The following is a 20,495-nucleotide window of genomic DNA, read 5'->3' on the forward strand; positions in this document are numbered from 1 at the left end:
GCCTTACAACACAAGTCACGCCATTACGGCGGTTTATCACTACGGGTCTTAAGTCGCCTATGGGCTTTAGGCCCTTTATTGAACCGCCATCTTCAAGCTTGATATTGGGCTTCATATAATGAATTGCTGTAGCGTAACCCGGCCCCTCCTGGGCGGGTTACACCAGTAGTTAATCCCCAACACACCCTTTTTCTTCAAGGACTCAGATTTCTTAATCAAGTATCCATCTTATAGATGGGAAGTCTCTCCATTCTTTTCCGTCAATGTTCTTATCTGGTGATTTCCCATGAAGATACTAACGGATCTTCAAGATTATCATTCTTTGTTCTCTTATCTTCATCGGTGGTTTCAATGCAAGCTTTCGGTGTTGATCGTATCCTTTCATCATTTCAAATGTTTTCTCATGCCGGTGCACCTCTTAATCTTCCACCTCTTGCTATTCATGTTTATCTGGAGTGCTGAAGGTATCCCAGAGGATTCATGTTTCTATTCTTAATCCTTTCTAGCTATTTCGAGGTCTTACCTTATTCAAGCCATTTAATTGAACCGACGCAATCTCTCTTTTAAATCGTTCAATGGTGTATCTTTTGAGTGGGCCCTAACCCACAGGTCTTTTCCCAGGATCTTACCTGACTCTTCTAATTTTCCCGGAGCTATTCCCAAATTCATTTCAAAGTTTGACGTAAGAATGAGTTATCATCAGTCAGATGTCTTTTTCCAAGATCTTCCAAATTCTTTTCATTGTTGGCTCAACCTTTATTATTTTCATCCCAGAGTATCTCAACAATTCATGGTGGTGTTTCTCGTCATCATTCTCAACATTTGAAGACCGAAGAAGAGTTCCTCTTCAATCAAATCCGTTCTCTCAAAGATGTGTGGTTCTAACTTGTTGCCGTCCTCTCATAATTGTTTTGAGTGTGAGAATTCTTTTCACCCATCCGGAGCAATTCAGGAGTCTTTTCAGTTTGATTCTCTGGAACTCATCATCTCAGAATTATTCATTCTCAGCTTCCAGCTTTCGTTCTCGAATTCTTCCAGTGCATCATTCAAGTATTATCTAGTCAGCTCGGGATCTCTGCGTTCACTTGTATCTAAATTCTCTCAAGTATCTTCGTTCATTTTCTAATTCTTCCCGATGTTTCTTTATCTTTTCTTCGTTCATTTTCAATTCTTACGGTGGTTCGTTCAAGATTTCTATTCCTTCGTTATCATATCAATTCATTCGTTGTTTGCAAATCCTACCGGTGGTTCCATCAAGACCTTCCCAAGTTTGCACCATATCTATCTTAATCCTTTCTACGAGAATAAGTAGTATGACAAATCCATTGCTTGTCATCAATTAATTGGTGAAGGATGAGCATAATTAATTCTTATTCTTGTTTCATCGAGTAAATTCAATTCCTTATTCCGGAGGTTCATCAAAATTCTTGTTTTCATTTGTTCATCTTTCTTTCCGGAGTTCCAAGTTTTCTCGGTTATATCATTTCAAAGCTTCATCTTATCACTGCAAGGCTTCACCTGGTGTTTTCAACTTCTCTTTCTTTCTATCATCCTTTTATTACAGGAGTTCTTCATGGAGTTTTTTTCATGGTGGTTCATCAAGGATTTAATTCATTCTCGAAGTGTTCTCAAGATTCTTGTTGGAAGAGCTCAAATATTTTTCTTCCTGCATTCCAAAGTGCAATTCTTTCTCTCTTACCTTTTGAGGTGGTGTTATGTCATTCTCGATAATTTTCTTCATGTTTCATGATTCATTAGTTATCAAGAATGAGATATTTAAACCCATCGTTTCTTCATTGTAGTTATCTTGGGTTATATTTCACCTAAAGCCTTCCCTAAGGAATGTTGCTATTGTGGTGCTCATCAATGATCCAAGTTTTCTCCTATCCTCTCGGCGAGAGAAGTTTTCATCTCTTCGTTGATCTCAAGCAAGCAATTGTTTTCGTTAGTGGCACAATTTCACCTCAAGTTTTGAGATATCTCGATAAGCCCACGAAGATCATATCCTTTCTTTGTTGATTTTTCAACAACTCCGTTCTTCTCCGTTCTTTTCATTGCATTCTTTCATTTCTACCGGAGGCATTGTGATATCGCTCTCTTCGACCCATCTTCTCGTTTTGTCAAGATCATCTTCTTTCCTTGCTTATCCATTTAACCGGAGTGTGGTGTCATCTCTTCAATTTCTTTTCATCTTATCAAGTTTCCTTCTCTTTTTCAACTAGAGTGCTGTCAAAATTATGTCATTCTTGTTCCATGGCTATCTCGTTATATCGGTGTTGTCGTGGAATCGTCACGGCAGATGTCCTAGGGTGAGGACTTAGTCATGAGGCCAGCGCATCTATGTAGTAGCTTGAGAGGGGTTGAGCGGAATCGAGAGACGCAGGGCGGATCAACGCACAAGACAAGGGTTTAGACAGCTTCGGGCCCCGGGAAACATCATCCGGTAATAACCCTACATGTTGTTTGAGGCTAGGTCTCATTATGATCATGAGTGAATCGCCGGTAAGCCGGCTCTTTGTGTCTAGCCCTAAAGATTGTTTCTTGTTCCTTGTCCCTCTTTGGGGTGCCCTACCCCTCCTTACATAAGTTGGGGAGGCGGCTTTACATGTAGAGTCCTAGTAGGATTAGAACTAACTTATTCTCTATTACAAGTCGGATACAAGTACGGGTCTTGCTTCCTCGTAAAGGAAATATTCCTCATTCCTTCCGTCTTAAGCCGGCCCATAATAACACGTCCCGGCCTACTGGGCCTTGGGCCCTTGTCATCCGTCTGACCCGCCGTCGGGGCCATCATTAAGTCGCCAGGCTCATGAGTTGCCAATCTTCCGGCGGGTTACGATGAAGCGTCAAGTCCGGCCGGGTCATACTCCCGGCTGGGTCATACCGCGGGGTATATCCCCGACATGAGCCCCCAGTTTAATTTGGATTTATCCATGTTAAACTGATCCTGTAAAATAAACACAAGAACAAACTTGATAGGTTGTGCTCCGGGTTAAATATTTTCCTGAACCGGCACCTAATCATCTTTAAGTCCTTGTCATTTCCTCCTGGATGCATACTCAAGATCTTATATCAAATCTCTTTTAACAGATATGTACAAACCTTGCCAATGCAAAAAATCTAGGCACTTCTTCTAAAAAATCTGGGTCAATAGGCCAGCTTCATAACCAATTTGCTGACATTGGCTCTTGTAGAGAAATATTATAAGAAATAATCCATTTGAGTCGGCCTTCAATGCTCTGACTTGACAAAAATATTGGTCTTGAAATATTCAACTGATATTCAACCGGCTTAAAGATGTAGATCTTGCCAATTTATGATTGCCAAAATTGCCGGGTTATAAATAAATAATGCCGGGTCATGATTGTTGCAGACACCGGGTTAATCTGGTCTACTCCAAACTGAGAATTTGAAGATTTTTTCTCCCTTATATGCATATCACCTGTAGCCCCCAAGTGCCGGGTTGTCATGCTTACAGCAACCTGGGACTTGTAATTGCCTTATGCTCATAAAAACTTCAACCAGTGTAGCCCCCAAGGGTCGGGTCATTATGCAATAATGAGCAGGGACTTTGTAGATATAACCATGTAAACTTGAGCAGCAACGTGTAGCCCCCAAGGGCCGGCTTAGTAAGATATTACTGAGCTCGGACTTTGTATATGATTCATTGATAATAACATCATATGATGTAATCTCCACCATGGGGCTTGAACCCACGTCCACAAGGTTAAGAGCTTTGTACTCTACCAACTGAGCAGTGGATCTTTCAATATAATGGATTAAGGCTTGTGTACCTTGAATTTTCGACAGGAGCAATTGGTAGCCCCCAAGGGCCGGCTCATTACAATGTGATGAGTCGGGTCTTCAATAAGTTGAGCAAAAAATGTCTTTACATTAGCCCCCAAGTGCCATGGTGCATGCTGGCAGTGACATGGGACTTGCATATTTGATGTGATCTCAATTTAAATAATGTAGCCCCCAAGTGCCGGGTCGTAAGCCTGCAGCGACTCGGGACTATTCTTTTCCATTGTAGAATAAATCATATCCATTGATAAAATAATAGCCATTGCGCCAAAGCGACTTTGAATACCTCATCTGTTGATAAGTCAATCCGGAGTTTAAATACCCGGCGGCTCTTGGCCGATGGCGATTTAATACGCCTCCATTGTTAGCCGGAATTTGTACAACCCATCGGCTTATAGCCTTTGAGAAAATCAAGAATTGATAACCCTTTTGAGACACCAATTTCAATCTTTGATGATGGGCTTGAATTTAATCATTTATGTAAGTCATAGCTCTGTAAATCCTGCAGAGTTTAAACAACATATGCCCTGGCGACTTAACGTCAAAAACCAGGGCAGGTAACCACCCAAATGTAATCTTATCCTGCACATAATTAGATCACAAGATCCCTTGGCGGTTTACCGCAGGGCGGGTCATAATATCTCACATATAACCATTGATGTGTAACAAGGAGTCACAGATAAGCCTGTTATGAATCATAACTTTGAAACATAACTATAATAATAATATTATACCTGTGATATTGAATTTTCACTGCCAATTTATGTGACCTGTGCAGTAAGGGTGATAACCCAAACTTTAGAAATCAAGACTTCCAAATGTTTATGATTGTCATATGACAGCGACTTATCATCCAAAGTCAAACCGGGTTAAATAGCAACCACTCATATACACTTTAGATATGATCAAAAGAGCTTCAAATAAAATCCAAAAATTGTTTGCAAAAAGATACTTCAAAAATTTTGAGGCTTCTGATTCGAATACGATCATAAAACCGTCCCAAAGGGGTTAAGCTAAGATTCGAATACGATCATATAGCCCCCAGTGGCTTTGGCGTTGCCGATCAAAGGGTACCGACAGCTATGTTCTCTTTGGTTCGAATACGACCTATGTTTGAACAGGAAGCCCCCAAATGACCTTGAGAGTTGTTTAACAACGCTGATTCGAATACGATCCACGTCGGTTCCCAAAAGGGGTTGAGCTATGATTTGAATACGATCAAGAAGCCCCCTAGTGAGCTCGGCAGTGTGCCGATCAAGAGGGTACCGACAGCTATGTTCTCTTTGGTTCGAATACGACCTATGTTTGAACAGGAAGCCCCCTAGTGATCATGAGAATATTTAACGACTCTGATTCGAATACGATCAGGGTCACACCAAAAGGGTTAAGCTAAATTCGAATACGATCAACTCCCAATGGTCATTAAAGCAAGGTACCTATGTTTGGGTTGTCCTTTGTAACAGACTCTTTTTTGTCCCTTTAATTTTTCCTGAAAACTCGAACTTTTTCGAGAGATAAATTCTTTTTGAACCGGAAAAACCGGATATTGAGAGTTTCAAAGCTTTGTGATAAACAAATTTACCTTGAACCGGATTTGAGAGCTTCAAAACTTTGTGGCAGATAAATTTCCCTTGAACCGGATTTTAAACCGGATATTTAAGAGCTTCAGTGCTTTGTGGGAGATGTCAAGTCTCTTGAGCCGGATTTAAACCGGAATCCTTCTTTTTAAGCCAGAAATTTTCTGACGGGCTTTAAACTTTTCACCAATATGGCGGTAGCCTCCGGGACCGGGTTATTTTTCCCTCCAATGACCCGGAGTTCTTGAATGCATTGAAACCGACCAATGCTGCCGAGTCATATCATTGTAGCCCCCAAGTCTCAAGACGACTCGAGGAGTAGGCTTTGAGATTCTCCATATTGACCATAGCATAAGGTGTATATCATTGGTGATGATAGCGCGATGTGAATCCACAGAAGGTTGGGGTGACTGCGGCGGGTTATAAATGATCCTGTATGAGCCGTGTCAACAACTCGGCCAATGGTCCCTTCCAACTGGCTGTTTGAAGTTAACCAAACTGTAGTGGCGGCGACTTGTGCGCCTGCCCATTTGAACCATCCAGCGCCGATGGCGGCTGATAATACATGATAATTTGCCTCCAATTTTGTTGGAAGAAAAAACCGGGCTTCCCAAGCAGTGACTTGCTCATATTCAATAATCAGCTTACGCAGACAGGTGTGGCCTGGTATGTTGATATAAACCGAGCTACAGGGAGGGCGACTTGCTCATGTTCATTCGTCGTGTAATGTGACACGGACGAACACCGGGTAGTACGTTGCCAGCGCGTGCTCCGTAACCACATTTTATAATGAATAATTGTCCTGCATATCAAAATACACGGTCCGAAGTAACTGTTCTTTTGACAAAAACAATGTGTCAAAAATAGACTTAGATAGATGTCACCTGATATGTTAGGCCGGAAATTATCCGCCATGGAGTTGATGGTCACCATGGTGAAGCTCAAATCAACCATGGATGAGTCATCCGAAGGAGCAAACGGATGAGTCGGCCGTAGCGTTGTACGCCGGTGCGGACGAGCAAATTGTTCTACGCGTCGTAAACCGGCGTGGACGCATGAACCGGCCGCGAGGGCGGACGGGCGATTCGTCTGTGGTGTTGTAAGGCGGTGCGGACGGGCTAGTCGGCCGGCGCGTTGATGTAAACCAGGCAGCGACGACTTGCATGTGTATCCGTCGAGCAACATGACACGGACGAACGTCAGTGTAGATTTATACGGGTGTGCGCTCCATATCCGCCATACAACACCTTTGTCATGAATGATTATCCTCCGTAAAAATATTACAGAACAAAGTGATTGTTTTTTGACAAAAAACGATATGCGCTAATAAAACAAATCTGGATGGATATCACCTGGTATTTATTTGTCGGATGAACGTGGATACTGGGATCAAAACATATCAAATGTCTGATGTCTCCACGTGACTTTTTCCTCTTGTCTTAATCTCACATGGAGGACCTGATTCAACAGCTCAGATGACGGTTGAATCTTGGGCTGTTTCCTTTTTCTTGATCTCCTTTTTTTTATCCAGCACCAAGCAAGACCATTGCCTGTACGTGGGAAGTAGTACTTCATGCTAGTCTTCTTTTATTTAATGTAGCACTGATTCCCGCGCTCATCCAGTAATAGTACTACTAAATCAATTTTGTCTCTGTCTTGACACGCCCATGTGAAGCGGCAGCCTGACAGCCGCTATGCAGGGGCGCAGGCCACGGGAGTTGCAGGGCTCAACAGCTCGATCAGTAATACACATTTACTAAGCGCAGAACTAGTACTCTGTGTTGATAAGGAGGCCAGCGACAGCCGGTTTAGCGGAGGATTGATGCGAGGCAAAGGCGGCTTGCGGCGCGGTCGGCTCGAGGTCGTCTCGCGGCAGATGAGGTGATGGCGAGGCCGAGTCAGCACCGGGGCCCAGCTGTCCGGAGCTCTGTTTATTTGGTGAGGCCAAATCAGACTCTTATCCAGTCTTGTTTACAGTAGGAAAAAGTGATATGCGCTCGGATTCGACGGGACGCCCTGTAACACGTGAGGCGCCACATGCAAACCCAAAAAATCCCTATGAATCTCAATCCCATATCCTTCGCCGCAAAATGCTTCGTCAATCTTGGCCGATTAACTTATCGTTGATGTGATTTTTTCCCCGCCGGTTTTTGTGGAGCCGGAAAATTGCGAACTTCTCGAACCCTAAAAAAGACCCCTTCAACAATTCAACACCACCGTGCGCGTGCCCCATGGTGGGCGCCAACTGTCGTGGAATTGTCACGGCAGATGTCCTAGGGTGAGGACTTAGTCGTGAGGCCAGCGCATCTATGTAGTAGCTTGAGAGGTGTTGAGCGGAATCGAGAGACGCAGGGCGGATCAACGCACAAGACAAGGGTTTAGACAGCTTCGGGCCCCGGGAAACATCATCCGGTAATAACCCTACATGTTGTTTGAGGCTAGGTCTCATTATGATCATGAGTGAATCGCCGGTAAGCCGGCTCTTTGTGTCTAGCCCTAAAGATTGTTTCTTGTTCCTTGTCCCTCTTTGGGGTGCCCTGCCCCTCCTTATATAAGTTGGAGAGGCGGCTTTACATGTAGAGTCCTAGTAGGATTAGAACTAACTTATTCTCTATTACAAGTCGGATACAAGTACGGGTCTTGCTTCCTCGTAAAGGAAATATTCCTCATGCCTTCCGTCTTAAGCCGGCCCATAATAACACGTCCCGGCCTACTGGGCCTTGGGCACTTGTCATCCGTCTGACCCGGCGTCGGGGCCATCATTAAGTCGCCAGGCTCATGAGTTGCCAATCTTCCGGCGGGTTACGATGAAGCGTCAAGTCCGGCCGGGTCATACTCCCGGCCGGGTCATACCGCGGGGTATATCACCGACAGGTGTGGTTTCATATTCGTTTGGTTCGTTAAGCCCTTGTTTAATCTCTTTCAACCCACAAGGTTCTCATAATGTTCCTTGATCTCCTTTTCTAACGGAGTGTTTGTAATCTCGTTCATCTCCATTGTATTCTTTTCTAAAAATTGTGTAACCTCTCAAGGTTCTTTGGTTTCACTCGTTTGTCAAAGAAGCAACTTTGCTTTACCTTTTCCTCTTCCGTTTCTCTCCGGTGCCATCCTAGATCTCGGGACGAGATCCTCTCGTAGTGGTGGAGTGTTGTAACACCCCGGATGTAACATTCCGTATTTGTCACTCCAACTCTTGCCATTTTTGGCTATGTGTTATGATATTCCCTTCGTGGTTGGGTTTTGCCTTTCGTTTTGCTTTCGTTCATGTCATGCATTGCATATCATGTCATCATGTGCATCTCATTTGCGTACGTGTTCATCTCATGCATCCGAGCATTTTCCCCATTGTCCGTTTTGCAATCCGACACTCCCACATACACCGGCGCACCCCTCTTGTTTCTTTTCGTGAATGGCTGTTAAACGTTCTCGGAATGGACCGAGGTTTGTCAAGTGGCCTTGGTAGACCACCTGTCAAGTTTCGTTCCATTTGGAGGTCGTTTGATGCTCCAACGGTTAACCGGGTAACCGCAAAGTCCTTTTATGTGCTGCAGCAAAACCCCCCTCCAAACAGTCCAACAACCCATCTAAGTCACCTCCATGCTCTCGGTCGTTCGAGCACGATCGTGTGGGCGAAAACCGCACTCCATTTGGAGTCTTCTAGCTCCCTCTACCTATAAATATGGGTTCCCCCTCCGAAATCCGGGTCCCGAAACCCTAGCCCCGCTCCCTCCGCGCGCCGGACACGTCCGCCCGGCGCCGGACGAAAGCCGCCGCCACCCGCAGCCAACCGGCGCGCGACACGTGGCAGGCGCGCCCGCCGCTGCCCGCGGCCCGGAGAGCCCCCATCCGGCTCCCGCGGCCCGAGCCGCCGCCGCCCGCGCGCGCGCCTCCTTCCTCCTCCACGCCCCGCGCCAAGCCCGCCGCCTCCGCCGCCGATCTCCAGCGCCGCCGCTGGCGAGCTCCCCCGCTACCGTCCTCCGCCCGTGACGCCGTCCGCCGCCGCCTCTCCGCCCGCGACGCCGTCCGCCACCGCCTCTCCGCCCGCGACGCCGTCCGCCGCCGCCTCCTCTCCCCTCTCCGGCAAGACTCCGGCCGCCATCGCCCCCCGACTCCGGCCGTCCTCGATCCACGAGCCGCGCCCGATCTGGATCTGGAACCGCTAGGTTGACTTTCGCCCCCCCCCCGAAATTCTCTCAAGTCCCGATATATTGCATTCTGTCGCATACTTTGACCTATCATAACTCTCTGCATACTGCTCCGTTTTGCATGCATGATATATCGAAATGTTCATTACGAGATGCTCTTCATTTTGTTCCATTGTGCCATGCCCGTTTGAGTCCATCTTGATGCCCAAATCTCTGGTGCAAGACTGCAATATGATGTTTACTGCTGTTCCTTATCAGAACTTGGAGTTTTGTTATTTTTGTTGCATTTGATGTGTGCATCTTATGGGCATGAGATCTACAGGTGTTTTGATCTATGCCATTCCATCTTTACAGAGGTGTATGCCATGTATTTTTGTGATCTATGTGATGACTAGCACAAGCATGCAAACTAGGCTTCATGATGTTTCTGTTTTCAGGGACTTAGTCTGTTACTGCTGTTATTTTGTTGCTATGTATCCATGTGGCTACAGTGAGATACATGCTTATTTTGAGTATGGTTAGTGAGGATGTTTTGTAGATATAGTTGTTCTCTATCCATGCATGCCCCTGTTTGCAATTATGGAGTGACTTAGGATGTCTTAATATTGTTCTACTTTTGCTATAAAATATTTCTGGGAGAATGTTAACATGATATTCAATTTTGCCAAGGTTGTTGTAGTTGATCCATACATGCTATGAACTTTCTCTTGCTATTGATAGCTTCATAAACATGCAATCTTGCTGTAGGTATGCTTTTTTTGTCATGCGTTGCTTTGTGATGAGTGAATAAACCTCACCAAGATGCCTTCATAATTCTGTTTACTGCCATGCTCTGTTTTCTGCCAAGTCTGAAACCTATTAACGAAACTTGCTATGTTTACATGGTTGCCATCTTATCTTCTGTTCCTTTTTGGCTCATGGTCAGTAAGTGACTTTTTTTATATGCATTTATTATATTCATTCCATGCCTTGTTTTGCTATGGTAAGTTCCTGTAGCATGTGGTTTGCTTGCTCTGAACATTGCTACCTGATGCTGTTACAGCCATGTCCAGTATTTTCTCTAAGTCTGCTATCCTGATATCTTTTGCACTTTTGCCATGCTTGTTTGAACCTGTTATTTTGTGATCCAGCCGTAGCTCAATGTTCATCTTTTTCAAGCATCTCCTGTAGATTGCTTCCATGTGCTTTGTTGCTATGTTGGGGTGCTGTAGCATAGTTACTTGATGTATTCTAAGTGCTATCATGCTGTTAATCGCAGAATCGTGTCATTCTTGTTTTGCTTGCCATTTGCAAACCGTGCATCCGTTTCCGGTGATCTTTATATCGATTTCGACCGAAATTATCTCATCTTTCCAGTGGAATACTTGTTTTGCCAAGATACTGCCTTGTTCATTCTTTTTCTTCCGGAGCACGCATCTGCATCGCATACCACATCTCGCATATCATGTTGTTTGTGCATTTCCCGTGATTGATTGTGGTTCCATTGCTTGTGTTCTTGCTGTGGGTAGAGCCGGGAGACGAGTTCATGTACGAGGAACCTGTTGAGTACGCTTACGAGGATCAAGCTTTCGACAACTCTGAGAACCTTGCAGGCAAGATGACCATACCCTCGAAATCACTTCTATCTTTGCTTTGCTAGTTGTTCGTTCTGTTGCTATGCTGCGCTACCTACCACTTGCTATATCATGCCTCCCATATTTCCATGTCAAGCCTCTAACCGTCCTTTCCTAGCAAACCGTTGTTTGGCTAAGTTACCGCTTTTGCTCAGCCCTTCTTATAGCGTTGCTAGTTGCAGGTGAAGTTGAAGTTGGTTCCATGTTGGAACATGGATATTTTGGAATATCACCATATCTCTTATTTAATTAATGCATCTATATATTTGGTAAAGGGTGGAAGGCTCGGCCTTATGCCTGGTGTTTTGTTTCACTCTTGCCTCCCTAGTTTCCATCATACCGGTGTTATGTTCCTTGAGTTTGCGTTCCTTACGCGGTTGCGTGATTTATGGGACCCCCTTGACAGTTCGCCTTGAATAAAACTCCTCCAGCAAGGCCCAACCTTGGTTTTACCATTTGCCACCTAAGCCTTTTTCCCTTGGGTTTTCGCGAGCCCGAGGGTCATCTTTATTTAAACCCCCGAACCAGTGCTCCTTCGAGTGCTGGCCCAAACTGGGCGATGTCCGGCGCCCCCTAGGCAACCAGGGTCTATGCCAACCCGACGTCTTGCCCATCCGGTGTGCCCTGAGAACGAGATATGTGCAGCTCCTGTCGGGATTTGTCGGCACATTCAGGTGGCTTTGCTGGTCTTGTTTTACCATTGTCGAAATGTCTTGTAAACCGGGATTCCAAGACTGGTCGGGTCTTTCCGGGAGAAGGTTTATCCTTCGTTGACCGTGAGAGCTTATAATGGGCTAAGTTGGGACACCCCTGCACGGTATTATCTTTCGAAAGCCGTGCCCGCGGTTATGAGGCAGATGGGAATTTGTTAATGTCCGGTTGTAGAGAAGTTGTCACTTGACTTAACTAAAATACATCAACCGTGTGTGTTGCCGTGATGGTCTCTTTTCGACGGAGTCCGGGAAGTGAACACGGTTTGAGTTATGAATGAACGTAAGTAGTTTCAGGATCACTTCTTGATCATTTCTAGCTTCGCGACTATTGCGTTGCTTCTCTTCTCGCTCTCATTTGCGTATGTTAGCCACCATATATGCTTAGTACTTGCTGCAGCTCCACCTCATTACACCATCCTTTCCTATAAGCTTAAATAGTCTTGATCTCGCGGGTGTGAGATTGCTGAGTCCTCGTGACTCACAGATTCTACCAAAACAGTTGCAGGTGCCGACGATACCAGTGCAGATGGTGCAACCGAGCTCAAGTGGGAGTTCGACGAGGAACGTGGTCGTTACTATGTTTCTTTTCCTGATGATCAGTAGTGGAGCCTAGTTGGGACGATCGGGGATCTAGCATTTGGGGTTATCTTATTTTCATTTGGATTTGACCGTAGTCGGTCTATGTGTGGATTTTGGATGATGTATGACTTAAATTTATGTATTGTGTGAAGTGGCGATTGTAAGCCAACTCTCGTTATCCCTTTTTTGTTCATTACATGGGATTGTGTGAAGATGACCCTTCTTGCGACAAAACCACAATGCGGTTATGCCTCTAAGTCGTGCCTCGACACGTGGGAGATATAGCCGCATCGTGGGCATTACGGCCGTCCTCTACGTCGCCGCCTCGTCCCCGTCACCCACCTCGAGCACCACTGCCCCGTGCCCTACATCACACTGTGAGGCCACGGCCTCCCTCTCCTCTTCTCCCCCTCTATGTTGCACGTCCTCGTCCCGCGTCCGAGGTCGCGCGTGCCTCGCCGCACCCCCCACGCGCGTGCTTGGCCTCACCCGCATGCCTCTCGCGCTTTGGCCCCGCTCCCTCACCCGCTCTGCGCCCTGGCCTCGTCGGTTCCGCTCGGCCGTGCCCGCGCTAGGCCAGCGCGCGCCCCAGCCGCCCAGCCCCGGTACTGCCCCTCAGTGGCCTCGCCGGTGCCATCTCCGGCGCCCGGCGCCCCTCTGTGCCCGCTGGCCCTCGCCCGGGTCGGGCACCTCCAGCGCCCCATCGCCCGCACCCGCACGCCCCCGCGCCCGCTAACCCGCATGGGCCCCCTCGGGCCTATGACAAACGGGGCCAAGCCCCAGAACTTTTAAGAAAAATGAATTAATAAAATTTATAATTATTTAATTAATAAATTAATTAATCTAATTAACTTGTTAGTTTAATTAAACAGTAATTAGTTAGCTAAACCCTAATTAACCTAAACAGAGAATGACAGGTGGGTCCCAGTGGACCCACACGTCAGTTTGACCAGTCAACACCTCTGTTGACTGCTGACGTCATGATGACGTCAGCATGCACTATTCTGGATAATGTTGAATTAAAATTAATTAAATAAATTCAAAAAATGATTTTAAAACTTGAGAAATTAATATAAAATAATCCGTAGCTCGGATCGAAACACTTTCTACATGAAAGTTGCTCAGAACGACGAGAAAAATCCGGATACGCAGCCCGTTCGTCCGCCACACATTCCTAGCATAGCAAACACGCAACTTCCCCCCTCTGGTTCATCTGTCCGAAAACGCGAAACACTGGGAATACTTTCCCAGATGTTTCCCCCTTCGCCGATATCACCTACTACCATGTTTGGGCACACCTAGCATCACGCTTTGTCATGTCATGCATTGTTATGCATCTGTTTGCATTGTATTCATTGTTTCTTCCCCCTCTTCTCTCCTGTAGACTACGAGACCGACGCCGCAGCTGGTGCCCCGACCGACTACGCTGTTGACGACCCCTCCTTCTTGCCAGAGCAATCAGGCAAGCCCCCCACCCTTGATCACCAGATATCGCCTATTCTTCTCTATACTCTTGCATTAGAGTAGTGTAGCATGTTACTGCTTTCCGTTAATCCTATTAGCTTGTCTTTGCCACTACTTTTGTTACCTTTACCTGCAATCCTACATGCTTAGTATAGGATGCTAGTTTTCCATCAGTGGCCCTACATTCTTCTCCGTTTGATGTGCTATACTATCGAGTCGTGATCACTCGGGAGGTGATCATGAGTATATACTATATGCTTTATACATGATACATGTGGTGACTAAAGTCGGGTCGGCTCGTGGAGCACCCGCGAGTGATTCACGAATTGGGGGCTGAAAGGACCATTGTCCCGATGGCCCTCTGGGTGGATCTTTGTGGCAGAGCGACAGGGCAGGTTGAGACCGCCTAGGTGAGAGGTGGGCCTGGCCCTGGTCGGTGTCCGCGGTTACATCAATTAAAAAGATCTTGGTATTTGATTTGAGTCTGTCCATTTGGTCTATACGCACTAACCAACTACGCGGGAACAGTTATGGGCACTCGATGTCGTGGTATCAGCCGAAGCCTTTGTGACGTCGGCGACTGAGCGGCGCGCGCTGCATTGGACCGTAAGCTCGCACTTGTATTAAGGGGGCTAGGTCTGCTTCCGGCAGCGTACGCAACGTGCAGGTGTGCAATGGGCCCAGACCCCTGCACGCATAGGATTTAGACCGGCGTGCTGACCTCTCTGTTGTGCCTAGGTAGGGATGCGACGTGTTGATCTTCCGTGATCGGGCATGACCCAGAAAAGTGTGTCCGGCCAAATGGGATCAAGCGTGTTGGGTTATGTGGTGCACCCCTGCAGGGAAGTTTATCTATTCAAATAGTCGTGTCCCTCGGTAAAAGGACGACCCGGAGTTGTACCTTGACCTTATGACAACTAGAACCGGATAATTAATAAAACACACCCTTCCAAGTGCTAGATACAACCCGGTGATTGCTCTCTAATAGGGCGACGAGGAGGGGATTGCTGGGTAGGATTATGCTATGCGATCCTACTTGGTGAACTTACCATCTACTCTCTTCTACATGCTGAAAGATGGAGGTGGCCTGAAGCGTAGTCTACGACAGGATTAGCTATCCCCCTCTTATTCTGGCATTCTGCAGTTCAGTCCACTGATATGGCCCTTTATACTTATACCCATGCATATGTAGTGTAGCTCCTTGCTCGCGAGTACTTTGGATGAGTACTCACGGTTGCTTTTCTCCCTCTTTTCCCCCTTTCCCTTCTACCTGGTTGTCGCAGCCAGATGCTGGAGCCCAGGAGCTAGACGCCACCGTCGACGACGACTCTTATTACACTAGAGGTGCCTACTACTACGAGTAGGCCGCTGACGACGACCAGGAGTAGTTTAGGAGGATCCCAGGCAGGAGGCCTACGCCTCTTTCGATCCGTATCCCAGTTTGTGCTAGCCTTCTTAAGGCAAACTTGTTTAACTTATGTCTGTACTCAGATATTGTTGCTTCCGCTGACTCGTCTATGATCGAGCACTTGTATTCGAGCCCTCGAGGCCCCTGGCTTGTATTATGATGCTTGTATGACTTATTTATGTTGTAGAGTTGTGTTGTGGTATCTTCCCGTGAGTCCCTGATCTTGATCGTACACATTTGCATGCATGATTAGTGTACGATTGAATCGGGGGCGTCACAAGTTGGTATCAAAGCCGACTGCCTGTAGGAATCCCCCTTCCATACTCCTTGGCCGAAGTCGAGTCTAGACATTGCAAAACCTTTACTAACATGGTTGTGCGGCCCATGGGCCCACGTCGCCATTGGGTGGTATTAGGATCTTTTACTCGATCTTTACTCCGAGATTCTGAACTCTCTCCTATTCGGGTTAAACGATGTTTACTAAAATCTAACTTTAGGTTCTCGAAAATACTTTCTCCCGGAGAGCCCCTTCAGTCCAAACCTTGTGCCCGTTGCTTTTTCAATTCCCTTCCACCGAAATATCCCTATGGATAAATACTTACACCTGTCGTGCTTACTTTTATTCCCAGTCGATCTTGTTATTACAAGATACCCCGAGAATATTTTGTGCCTACTGCCTTGCAGTTTTTGCCACCTGAATACCCCTAAGAATAATTTCTCGCACTTCCGAGTATCCGTTCATCCCCAGTTGTTCAGGTGTTTCACAAAAGTCTTTGAAATACTATTCAATCCTCCGAAAATCCTTAGCAGCTTTATTGCTCTGCAAATACTTGTCTACTTGCATTATGGATGCTTCCCATATATCTGGCAATATTCATTAGTCTCCTTTGACACCGTCATTTTGATCCTGTTGATTCAACATGAGTGCGAATGCACACAATCATCGGTTGATCCTTTTAAATTATCTATCCGGCTCAGATGTCATTTTTGAACATGAACTGGTTCTCAACCAATCCAATTGCCGTGGATTGTACCCCTAAGACTATTCAACTTATCCATCCCTAATCAGAACATTGCTTCTGATCCCTTGATTTGAAAATCATAATTCCTTTGCATTTGAGCTCTGGATTAGTCAGTTGTTTCTATAATCCAATGCCTTTGCATTGTTAATTCCTTCTGATTGAGTACCAATACTCACATCAGATTCCTTGTGGTCCGCGAGACCAATTGCTTGGTTATTATCCGACGGTGTCCTTCATATCCAATAACCTTTTCAGTTCTTCCCCTAATATATAATGCCTTTTGTAAATTGTATCCTCTGTTTTTGTTAACCATGCTCTGCATTCGAGCTTGAGTTATTTTACTCCTGAAGTTTGTGGTATATGTTCCTAAGAGGCCCCGATGGGTTGGACATATGCCTTTTTCTAATCCGTGTGAATCTGGAAACTACTACGGGTCATACTCTACTGGTGTTATTTCAGATAAAATTTCAACACCACAACTTTGTTGAAGACGAGAAGTGAATGAAAGGTTGTGCATTAAAGAAGTGGGAGTCGACCATGAACTTTGTGTTCATGCCATGGATACGATGTAGATCTTATCATTAAAGCTTCTCTTAAATTAATTATTCCCTTGGTATAAGTTCATCTTATATATGGGGTCTAGCCTTTTGCAATCATGGTTCCGACCATGTTCTCCTTTGAATACCATTTCTTGTGCAAGTTTAAGCACTGGTCTTCTGTAGAGCAATACCCTAGTCCAACCGCTACTTTGATCTGTCGTCGAGTATTACCCCCTCATATCTCGAGATTATCTAGGATCTGCATAACTTCTTATGAGTTCTTCATCAAGTACTACATTCTCACTGATTACAATTTTTCATGGGCTCTGAGTTATTAAACACTCAAGACACCGATGACTCAACCGAGTCCGCACCTACGGTTCAACAACTCTTAGTAATCTTCTTTAAGTACGAGTATGTACCCGATCACGCCATTCCTAGCCTGTTTGGCTATATCATTGTCGTGATGATTTTAACTGTGCTACCTGGTCCTTATTCCCGGAGTAAATTTTTTGATGATGAGCTAAGCTTACGTCGATCTTCCTCATCATATCATTTCGCCTTGAACCGCAAGCTTGGACTTGATTTTGTGTCGTACCTATGTTTCCAATAACCTTTCTCTTCATCATTCCTTTGACTTGATGTCATCGCCGATCGATTACATCTTCAGGTAATCTCTCGACAAATGTGTCGCGATCATCATCAACATTCTGAGCTCTTCTAGGATATCAATCGAATTCTTGATGAGAAATACCATCCTTGCCCTCGATGATTTGTGTTGTCATCAACCACTTTATTGCCTTCCCTCCAACACAAACTTGTTCTTGTTCTGTGTTATACCTTGAGTTCCTTGCTATCCAACATTTGTTCTTCTTTACCTTGGCGTATTACCATCTTTTATGTCAAGATGTTGTGAGGATTGGTCCACCTCTTGAGAATTCTTGATATAGTAATACTTCTCGCCATCTCCATTCATTTCCAGGTTCCCGTGTTGATTCTAACCAGGATACCAACAGGTGGACTATGATGTTTGGATTCTGCCCTTCTAGCATCCCTATTGCTTTGAAGTTAGTGGTCGACATTTCATTCTTAGACCCTTGGCTAGCGAATCACCATTCTAACAGTGATCATGCTACCTAAGCCCATATCTCAGGTGCACCTTTTTCAACCAATTATCAATTGTGTATGCTTTCCTCGAGCATACATCATTATATCATTTGATTTGATAATTGTTATCGCCTTGTTCACATAATTGTGGAAGTCCATCTTTTGTTAATCTCGATAAATTGTCGCTGAGTCCATCAGCCACATCCTCTTCCTCTCCTTGGTTTAATGATGAACTCTTGTTTCGGAACTCGCTCACATAGTTCAATTCCCGAGAATCTTACAATGTCATCTCGACAATTTGTGTTACACCTCTCTTCTCCAGCATCCCGAGTCTGCGGTATCCTGACAACAATCAGATCTGAATCTTCGTCAGATATGATGGTTGGGACGCATTTTCCAAGAGGTATGACGTTGGTATTTATATGACCCGGTAAGGTGGTGTCTTTGCTTAGCACCCTTGGCCAGAGGACATATTGTTATAGTTTTCCTTCTAACAAGGTTAACCATTTTTCCCTGAGCAAATTGAATGCCTTGTTTAATAAGTTATCCCGATGGATCCTTTGTGCATCCAAAGTCTGACTTTTGCTTGAAGACCATGTCAATGCTATCTCGAAGCATGTCTGTGGTACTCCGATTTTCAACAAGAACATTTGAAGCCTAATGCTAAATGTTTCTTTCTCAATTATCCAAACACCGTTGTATGGGTAATGTCATGAAATTCCTCTCCCCTTACCTAATGGGTTTTCTACATTATATCCTGTCACGGATATCATGCTCTGCTTGTCCTTGGGAAGGATATACCCCTGAAATATGTGTTTCTAACACATTTTCCTTCCCATTGTTCTGTTTATCTAATAATCATATTTTCCTTTCCATTGTTTGGTTTAACCTTTCTTGTGATCTATATGATCTAAGCAGTAATATTCTCTTGCTTAGGTAAACACCTCGGTGTACAACTCTATCAGTGAGACCCTGTTTCTACTGTTGATGACATTCCGGTAGCCGCCGATGGACGAGAACCTTGCCTATTGGTCCGCCTCGTCCAACGAGCAGGAAAATGGTTCTCTTCGTCCCTCGCTCTTGGTACTGACGTTGTTGCCGACATAATCGACAGGCTATCTTCTGACATGCCTTGCTATCATGACCATGGAAGATATCACCGCTCCTACTTTCAACCCACATGGTGGGCCCATAACCCACAGGTCCACTGGATCGAAACCTGATTCTTCCTTATAACCCGGATTCTAATGTATACTTTGCACCAGGCTTCGTATGTGATTCACGAGCTAAAATCTATACCATTATTCATCCTGGAATCAAACACCATGTTATTCTCGTTGTTCAAACCCCCATTCCAGCTTCTGTCTAGTCATCGAATGATTGCCTACCCATTTGAAACTTTGGTACCATCGTATATTGCACTCAACGAATTCACTGAAATACAACTCGTGGGGTACCTCGTGTATTTCCCATTGAGTTCACCGTCAGATGCCCAGCTTTGTGGAGATGCATTCTTCCGGAGTTTTCCCCTTGGTCGCGTTTGTAGGACGATGGGGATCCCGAAGAAAGGATGACGACTTGATCATGGTGACTTAAAGCAGAGAAATGAAGACATCAACGAAAGGGATCAACCTCTTTGAAAGGGCAGCCAAGACCGAGAAGACTCGTTACGTTTTCGCTACCAACACTTTTTCCCCCTTACTCCACCGCTTAAATCTCGGGACGAGATTTCTTGTAGTGGAGGAGAATTGTGACGCCCGGATAGTTAAGCTATAATGAAACTCTGCTAATGGTGCCACATCACCACGATTACTGTCGCTAATCTCGCGTTAGTTCAAAACAATTCGAATTCAAATTTGGATTATTAACAAACATCAAAACTTTTCAAACATCAAAACTATACTAAATTAGGTACCACCTTGGTATTTTACTAAAACTAAAGTATATTGAAAATTAGGGGAAAACGGCAAAGAAAGAAATAAAATTAAAAAGAAGAACAAGAAAAGGAAACCCCCTCCCCCCCCCCGCACTGGGCCATGGCCCAGTAGGCCATCGGGCCGCCAGGACGGCCCAGCCGCACCCCACACCCTCCCCCATATCCACCCACTGGGGGAAAGCCTAACCACCCACCCCACTTTCCCCACTCCTCCCTCTGCTTCCCCCGATCCAGATCGGATCGGGCATCGGCGCCCCTCGCCGTGCCGACCGCGTTGACCACCGCCTCCACGACCGCGCCCGCCGCCGCTCGCTGCACTGGCCAGCCTGTGCTGGCCTCGCCCAAACCGGCCTAGCGTGCTACCGCTCCCAGGTCCGTCCCGTCGAGCACACGCGCCCAGCCCGGCTCCGCCCCCGCCTCTCGACGCCGTCGCCGGTGCCGTCACCCCGCTGCCCTTACTGCCTCGCCGGACCACCTCGTCGGAGCCTCGCCGCACATCGTCCCCATCCTCGACCTCTTCACGAACCACGACGCCGACGCCTCGCCACCTCCTGCACGTCGACGCGCCACCAGTCGCTGGAGCTTCCT

The sequence above is a fragment of the Triticum aestivum genome, chromosome 5D, assembly GCF_018294505.1.
Source record: "Triticum aestivum cultivar Chinese Spring chromosome 5D, IWGSC CS RefSeq v2.1, whole genome shotgun sequence".
Classification (NCBI taxonomy): Eukaryota; Viridiplantae; Streptophyta; class Magnoliopsida; order Poales; family Poaceae; genus Triticum; species Triticum aestivum.